Here is a 9276-nt window from a genome sequence, read left to right on the forward strand (position 1 = left end):
GGTCGAAGGTCACAGGCATTCAATGTTGGTTTTCGGCCTTGCCGCTTACGTGCAGAGATTTCTCCGGATTCTCTGAATCTTTTGATGATATTATGGACTGTAGATGATGAAATCCCTAAATTCCTTGCAGTTGTACGTTGAGAAACGTTGTTCTTAAACTGTTGCAACTATTTGCTCACTCAGTTGTTCACAAAGTGGTGAACCTCGCCCCATCTTTGCTTGTGAACGACTGAGCCTTTCGGGGATGCTCCTTTTATACCCAATCATGACACTCACCTGTTTCCAGTTAACCTATTCACCTGTGGAATGTTCCAAACAGGTGTTTTTTGAGCATTCCTCAACTTTTTCAGTCTTTTGTTGCCCCTGTCCCAGCTTCTTTGGAATGTGTTGCAGGCATCAAATTCAAAATGAGTGAATATTTGCAAAAAACAATAAAGTTTATCAGTTTGAACATTAAATATCTTGTCTTTGTAGTGTATTCGATTGAATATAGGTCGAAAAGGATTTGCAAATCATTTTATTCTGTTTTTATTCACGTTTTACACAACGTCCCAGCTTCATTGGAATTGGGGTTTGTACTTACACATTCCAGCATTACCAGCTAAGCACATTTGCTATGTTGCATGATTTCATTCTGTTATTTGTATTTTGTCCATTATTTATTGTTTTACCACATATTCCACAGAAAGTGTTAGTTTTGTTTGAGAGCTGGTACAGAATTCTATGTTGTTTTTGTGGGAAAGCTGTTTGTGATTTTAATATAAAGCAAAATGTTTTGTTTTGTTTATCGTCTGAGCGATTCTTTGCTCATTGCCCATAACAGGAGGATTTCGGTTGAAGTCTTCATTATTTAGTTGTGAATGAGGGCAGCTTTTTATGTTGTCAAGTGATTGCTGAAGCCCATGTTAATTTCCAAAAACGATGCTGCTACAGGCACACTTTTGTTTCGTTTCTTGTTGGTTCTTTGCAGTGCTGGGAAACGTGACCTTTCAGTTGACACATCTCTTCTACGTGTTACTGTATTAATTAAAGATAATGGAAGTAAATTCGTCTGTTTATTTTAATTATGGATCATTACAAATGTGCGACATTTTAAAAGTAGCAAGTAGTCACACAGTGAGAAAAAATAAATCATGTGTAGAAATCAAAAATGTTGATGCATCAATACTACTACTACTAGTACTACTAGTACTTTTGGCTGCTCCCGTCAGGGGGCGCCACAGTGGATCGTCTGTTTCCATCATTTCCTGTCCTCTACATCTTCCTCTGTCACGTCAGCCACCTGCGTGTCTTCTCTCACCACATCCATAAACCTCTCTGGCCTTCCTCTTCTCCTCTTCCCTGGCAGCTCCATATTCAGCATCCTTCTCCCAATATACCCAGCAGCTCTCCTCCACACATGTCCAAGCTGTGTTCGAATTACGTGGGAGCCAATGGGAGCTGAGCTCCCATGAGGGAGGCATTAGCTCCCTTGAAAGCTGTAAAACTCTAGATCCGTGGGGGGTCTCTAACAAAATATTTTAAAAAACATTATATAATGTATCTTTCGATGTTATTAGGATTCTTTATGTTAGTGAAATAAATTGTTTTAAATAAATATGTTTTCGAAAAGAACTACGCGCCATTATTCGTCCGTGAATAGGACAGTTGGCTGCACTTCACCACCGAGACGCTGTGGGGCGCTGTAGGGTAGCCTAAAGCAACCTTGAATTTTGGGAAACTCGGTATGCTTGAAACGTTGACAACGGCGCCAAGGTGCGGAGATGGGCCGTTATTAATGTCTTGATATTGTCTTAGCTAGTCACATCGGGTAATGTGCAATATTGTTCACCATGCCTCCTCCTCGGCCACCAAGAAGACAGCTCGCTGCAAGCCTGCTGGACTTTGGTTTTAACAGCTCAAAAGCTAAAAAAGTTGCTGATTCAGAAAAAGTCAGCGACGTTAGCGTTAGCGTTAGCTAGCTCGGCTGCTGCTGCTAGCAACGTTTCTGAAGAGGACTCGACCACCACTAACGGTAACGAGGTAAGGCTCGATCAAGTCTTTTCGCATTTTCTACAGAAAAGCGTGGCTAGCTAACACTCTTTCAGGTTAATTTTGAATTTCCCGTTTAGTTAGCAGTGTTTAGTATACGTTAACGTGCGTTTATGTAAACTAACGTTATGCCTTCCTATAGGTTCGCCTGGGCTCTAATGTTAGTACAGCTACTAACGTCGGGAGTGGGACCACAGATGGACACGTTGGACTTCCTGGTCACTGGCCGCTGTGCCATGCATTTGCCACTTAAGTGTGTGAGTGAGTGTTAGTGATCTCGACTCTCGAAGTAAGCAACTAATTATCCTTGATTTTAACATGGCAACAGTTTTTTGTTTTGTTTTGGGTAAAATAAAAATATTGTTATATATTTTATATATAATAGGCCTATATAATATCCAGTTATCACTGTCATAAAAAAAAAGTCCCATCGCTGTGTGGGAATGAATTGAGTGCATGCGTACATTTTTTTTTGCCCTGTTTTTGGAGACCCCCACGAAGCTGAGTTTATAATTCGAACCCTGTGTCCAAGCCATCTCAATCTTGCCTCGCTTGCTTTGTCTCCAGACCGTCCAACCTGAGCTGTCCCTCTAATATACTCGTTCCTAATCCTGTCCTTCTTTGTCTCTCCCAGTGAAAATCTTAGCATCTTCAACTCTGCCACCTCCAGCTCTGCCGCCTGTCTTTTCGTCAGTACCACCGTCTCCAAACCATATAATATAGCTGGTCTCACAACCATCTTGTAAACCTTCCCTTCAACTCTTGCTGGTACCCTTCTGTTGCAAATCACTCCTGACATTCTTCTCCACCCACTCCACCCTTCCTGCACTGTCTTATTCACCTCTCTTGTGCACTCTCCATTACTTTGGACAGTCGACCCCGAGTATTTAAACTCATACGCCTTCATCACCTCTACTTCTTGCATCCTCGCCATTCCACTGTCCTCCCTCTTATTCACACATAGGTATTCTGTCTTGCTCCTACTGACTTTCATTCCTCTTCTCTCCAGTGCATACCTCCACCTCTCCATGCTCTCCTCAACCTGCACCCTACTCTCGCTACAGATCACAGTGCCATCTGTAAACATCATAGTCCACAGAGACTCCTGCCTGATCTCGTCCGTCAACCTGTCCATCACCATTGCAAACAAAAAAGAGCTCAGAGCAGATCCTTGATGTAATCCCACCTCCACCTTGAACCCATCTGTCATTCCAACCGCACACCTCACCACTGTCACACTTCCCTCATACATATCCTGCACGACTCTTACACACTTCTCTGCAACTCCCGACTTCCTCATACAATACCACACTTCCTCTCTCGGCACCCTGTCATATGCTTTCTCTAAATCTACGAAGACACAATGTAACTCCTTCTGGCCTTCTCTATACTTCTCAATCAACATTCTCAAAGCAAACATCGCATCTGTGGTGTTCTTTTGTGGCATGAAACCATACTGCTGCTCAATGATCATCACCTCTTTTCTTAACCTAGCTTCTATTACTCTTTCCCATATCTTCATGCTGTGGCTGATCAACTGCATACCTCTGTAGCTGCTGCAGTTCTGCACATCGCCCTTATTCTTGAAAATCGGTACCAGCCTGCTTCTTCTCTACTCCTTAGGCATCCTCTCACTTACTAAGATTGTGTTAAACAATCTACTTAAAAACTCCACTGCCATCTCTCCTCAACATCTCCATGCCTCCACAGGTGTGTCATCTGGACCAACTGCCTTTCCACTCTTCATCCCCTTCATAGCCGCTGTCACTTCCTCCTTGCTAATCCACCGCACTTCCTGATTCACTATCCCCACATCGTCCAACCTTCTCTTTCATTTTCTTCATTCATCAGCCCCTCAAAGTACTCCTTCCACCTTCTCAACACACTCTCTCCCCCCTTACCAGCACATTTCCATCTCTATCCGTGATTGCCCTAAGCTGCTGCACATCCTTCCCCGCTCAGTCCCTCTGTCTAGCCAATCGATGCAAGTCCTTTTCTCCTTCCTTAGTGTCTAACCTCTCATACAACTCACCATACGCCTTTACCTTTGCCTTTGCCACCTCTCTTCACTTTACGCTGCATCTCCATGTACTCCTGTCTATTTTCTTCATCTCTGACTATCCCACTTCTTCTTTGCCAACCTCTTCCTCTGTATACTTTGCTATACTTCCTTGTTCCACCACTAAGTCTCCTTGTCTTCCTTCCTCTGTCCTTATTACACACCAAGTACCTTCCTAGCTTTCTCCCTCGCTGTTTCTGCAGTGGTTGCCCAGCCATCCAGTAACTCTTCACTACCACCTAGTGTCTGTCTTAACTCCTCCCTGAACTCCGCACAACAGTCTTTCTTCTTCAACTTCCAGCATTTGATCTTCGGCTCTGCCTTCACTCGCTTCCTCTTCCTAGCTACGTTCTCCCCTGTCACCAGCTTAAAGTCTCCAATCCCTTTCAGATCGCGCCTTCTACATAGAATATAGTCCACCTGTTTGCACCTTCCTCCACTCTTGTCCATCACCCTGAACAGCTATATCATGGGATATTTGGTCCCATGTGTGTCAGACTGCAGCTGCCAAGTTATATCTGAGACAGGAAAGGATATGTAAACAGGATCATAAATGCAAGCTGAAATTGCATTTTAGAGTGTTTTTGTTTATTTGCTTTGAACAGCACCACTTGGATTTTGGAAGAATGCAACCAAATATGCAACTCCACACCATTTTCTTGTATCACACTTATCACACTTAGGTAGCTACCTGACAAAAGTGTGACAAATGGGTGGAAGTCGAATGAATTCTTATATTTGCTGAGATGGTAAGGGGATGGCCTTTAAACAGAGCAATGACTTCAAAATTGGTTTGAGTTTTGTGTGAATGTGATGACTGAAGCAAGACAAAAAAATCTGCCTACTTAAAATAGGGAGGAAATGCATGTTTATATGTAAAATCAAGAATGTAATTTTATTTGAAAAAAATTGCTGAGGTACACTGGAGTATGGATAATTGATTTGGTGGATGTGAAAGACATTTTTTAATTTCAATGTCACTTCAGATGCTTACAGATTTGCTGGGTATTGGAAAGGGTATCAATGTTTCTTTAATTACTGTAATAATTTCATGATTACCTTCATTCATCCATCTTCAGCCGCTTCTCCGTGGTAGGGTCGCGGTGGCAGCAAGCCAAGTAGACGTCCCTCTCCCCAGACGTCCCTCTCCCCAGCAACGCCATCCAGCTCCTCCTTGGGGATCTGAAGGCGTTCCCAGGCCAGATTGGACATGTAGTCCTTCCAGGGAGTTCTGGGTCTACCCCGGGGTCTCCTCCTAGTTGGTCGTGCCCAGAAAACCTCCAAAGGAACGGGCCCAGAAAGCATCCTAATCAGATGCCTGAACCACCTCAACTGGCTTCTTTCGAGGCGAAGGAGCAGCGGCTCTACTCCCAGCTCCCTCCGGATGTCCAAGCTCCTCACCCTATCTCTAAGGCTCAGCCCAGACATCCTACGGAGGAAACTCATTTCAACCACTTGCATCCGCGATCTCACCCTTTCCGTCACTACCCAAAGCTCATGACCATAGGTGAGGGTTGGAACAAAGATTGACTGATAAATTGAGAGCTTTGCCTTCCGGCTCAGCTCCCTCTTCACGACAAAGGTCCGGTACAATGATGCTGCATCAATCCGCCTGTCAATCTCCCGCTCCATCCTATCCTCACTCATGAACAAGACCCCAAGATACTTGAACTCCTTCACTTGAGGCAACAATTCATCCCAACCTGGAGGAAGCAATCCGCCATTTTCCGGTAGAGAGCCATGGCGTCAGACTTGGAGGTGCTGACGCTCATCTCGGCCATTTCACACTAAGCTGCAAACCTCCCGAGTGCGCGCTGGAGGTCGCATTCTGATGAAGCCAACAAAACCACATCATCTGCGAAGAGCAGAGATGCAATTCTTAGGTTCCCAAAACGGACACACTCCTCACCTTAGCTGCGCCTTGAGATCCTTTCCGTGAATATCACAAACAGAATCGGAGATGAGGGACAATCTTGGGGGGGGGGTCCGATACCCACCGAAAATTTGTTTGAGTTTGTGCCGAGAATGCGAACACAGCTCTCACTTTGGTTATACAAGGACCAGATGGCTTGTAGCAACTGCCCCGGTACCCCATACTCCCGCAGTACCCCCCACAGAGTGCCTTGGGGTACACGGTTGTAAGCCTTCTCCAAGTCCACAAAACACACGTAGACTGGCTGGTCAAACTCCCCTCTCCCTCAGCACTTCCGCAAGAATAAAGAGTTGGTCCATTGTTCCATGGCCATCCACATTTTTCCTCCTGGATCCAAGGTTTGACAATCGGTCGGGGCCTCCTTTCCATCACCCTAGAGTAGACTTTCCCAGGGAGGCTGAGCAATGTGATGCCCCGATAATTGGAGCACACCCTCCAGTCCCCCTTTTTAAATAGGGGAACCACCACTCCAGTCTGCCACTCCACAGGTACTGTTCCCGACCTCCACGCGACACCGAAGAGGCGTGTCAACCAAGACAGCCCAACAATGTCCAGGCAAACTTTTTTTGGCAAACTCCGAACCATACAACAAGAAGAAGTAGAACAAGTAAACAGAGGCAAAGTGACAGTAGTGACCATTCTTAGCATGTTTTCACATCATACACAGTAAATGTTATTAATGTTATTGTAAACTACTAATAAGACACGTTAGCCCCTAGTTAACGGGTCTAACCCTTTAGTCGAGTGGTTAGTGATGTCGCCTTGTGGTGCAGCACACCTCGTATCGAATCCCGCACCAGGCAAGAAAATAACCGGTTACATTATTGTTATATGGTGTTTAGTGCTCTTATAACCTGGGGAAAGAAACTCCTTCTGTGTTAGACTTGTGGCTGTAGAGGGGTCTGCCGACTGCAGCGGCTGAAACAGTCTGTTGTTGGGGTGATGGGGATCCTTGTTGCCCTGGTTCTGCACCGCCTGGTGTATGAGTCCTGTAGGGGGGTGAGTGTGGTCCTGGTGGTATGCTCAGCTGACCATTCCACTCTCTGCAGGGCTTTTTGGCTTTGAGAGGTACAGTTCCCATACCAGGCGGTGATGTACCCTGTCAGGATACTTTCAATGGCACCAGAGTAAAAGGTTTTCTGAATCTATGGGTGTTATGGCCCTAGTGCTGTGTGTTGGGTGTCTGTGTAATTTTCCCTCTCTAGGTAATGCCCCGCCTCTTGTGGAGCTGCTGGTTAAGCCCAGGTGATATCAATTCTTCATCAGCTGGGTATATAGCCTTGGAGAGAGATGCCGAATAGTGCCAGTGGGCCACCGTTGTTGGCAACCAGGGAGAGACAGCCAGTGGGCCAGTGTTGGTGGCAGCCAGAGTGAGAAGGCCAGTGGGCCATTGTTGTCAACCAGAGAGCGAGCTCTTGTGTCGATACCCCATACTCCTTGAGACGGAGCGTGAAACTTATTGTTCTTGTTTTCTTTATTGGTTTAATCTGAGTTTGTTTTGTTAGCTAAGCCTGGTTAGTTAAGAGCCAGCATCTTCAGTTGCCTTTTTTTATTCTATATTTTGACTCAGGGTTAATTTTTGTTAAGAAATCTGTTTGTTGTCTGCAGTGGTGTAGCGGTCTAAGCATCGGCTTTGTGTCGATGCAGTTGCCCACTGAGGACCGGGGTTCGCGCCTCAGTCTCGTCAGATCCGACTATGGCCGGACTCGATCAAGCAGCAATAATTGGCAACGCTGTCTTCGGGAGGGGGGTGGAGTCGGCTTGTGTTCGTCACATGAATGCGTCTCTGTGTGTCGGAAAAAAACAGTGGTTCGGCCTGGATTCACCTCGCCACTTTCGTGACAAGGCGTCTCCTTCGAGACTGCCGGCCGGAGAGATGCAGTTGGTGAACGCATGCAGTACGAGGGTGGGAGTTTGAACTAAAATAGGGATCGATTTTGGCCACTAAATTGGGAGGAAAAAGGGAAAAATTAGAGAAAATTTGTTTTTAAAAAAAAGAAATCTGTTTGTTTTTACATTTGGGTCCACCTCTCACATTTATTTCCCCGGGACACTTTTATTTTCTTTGTTACGTCCCCTCATCCCCTGGACCTTTTAACGGGGAACATAACAGTGGGGAAACACTGAACTTTTTCAGTTGCCTGAGATGATAAATACACTGCCTTGCCTATTTCACCAGAGAGTCCATGTGTAGTGTCTATGTTAGGTCCTTGGTGATGTGAACACGGAGGTACCCGAAACTGCTCGCCCTCACTACAGAGACCCTGTGGATTGAGAGAGGGGTGTATGTTCTCCACTGTGTCTTCCTGAAGTCCACAACAAGCTTATTGGTTTTTCTGATGTTGCTCTTCCAGTAGGCCATCTCATCCTAGCTGGAGATCGGGCCCACCGCTACTGTGTCATCAGCAAACTTAATGATAGTGTTGGAGCTGCTCATGGCCACAGTCATGTGTGTAGAGCGAGTACAGCAGGGGAATCAGGACACATCCTTGGGGGGGCTCTTGTGTTGAGGGTGAGAGAGGTGGAGATGTAGCTACCCACCCTAGACACCTGGGGTCTGCTGATCAGAAAGTCTAGGGCCCAGTTGCACAAGGAGGTGTTCAGGCCAAATTCTCTTAGCTTGGTGCCCAGTCTGGGGGACTCTATGGTATTTAAGGCTGAACTATAGTCCATGAACAGCAACATCCTCTTAATTTTTTTTTTTTTTATGACAACAGAAGTGAAAGCTGCAGGGTGGTAGTTGTTGGTTTTCTTCAGTATAGTAACAATAGTGGACCTCTTGAAACATGTGGGGACTATGGACTGGGCCAGGGAGAGATTCAATATTGTGGTGGATATGAGTACCAGTCAGTCGGAACAGGTTTTTAGTACTCCTCTGGGGTTGCTGTCCAGACCTGCCACCTTCCTGGCGTCCACCCACCTCAGAGCCCTCCTCACATCATGCTCTGAGATGGTGAGTGTATGCTCATCTCTGGTGGTAGAACACAATTCCTGTACTGCATTAGCCTGTGGGCTAATGCCAACACCATTAACTTTTTTGGGGGGGGGGGGTTTCTCCCCTTTTTCTCCCCAATTGTATCCGGCCAATTACCCCACTCTTCCCAGCTGTCCCGATCTCTGCTCCACCCTGTCTGCCAGTCCGGAGAGGGCTGCAGACGACCACATGTCACGTCTGATACATGTGGAGTCACTAGCTGCTTCTTTTCACCTGACATTGAGGAGTTTCACCAGGGGCACATAGCAAGTGGGAAGA

Source organism: Lampris incognitus, chromosome 5, assembly GCF_029633865.1.
Source record: "Lampris incognitus isolate fLamInc1 chromosome 5, fLamInc1.hap2, whole genome shotgun sequence".
Lineage (NCBI taxonomy): Eukaryota > Metazoa > Chordata > Actinopteri > Lampriformes > Lampridae > Lampris > Lampris incognitus.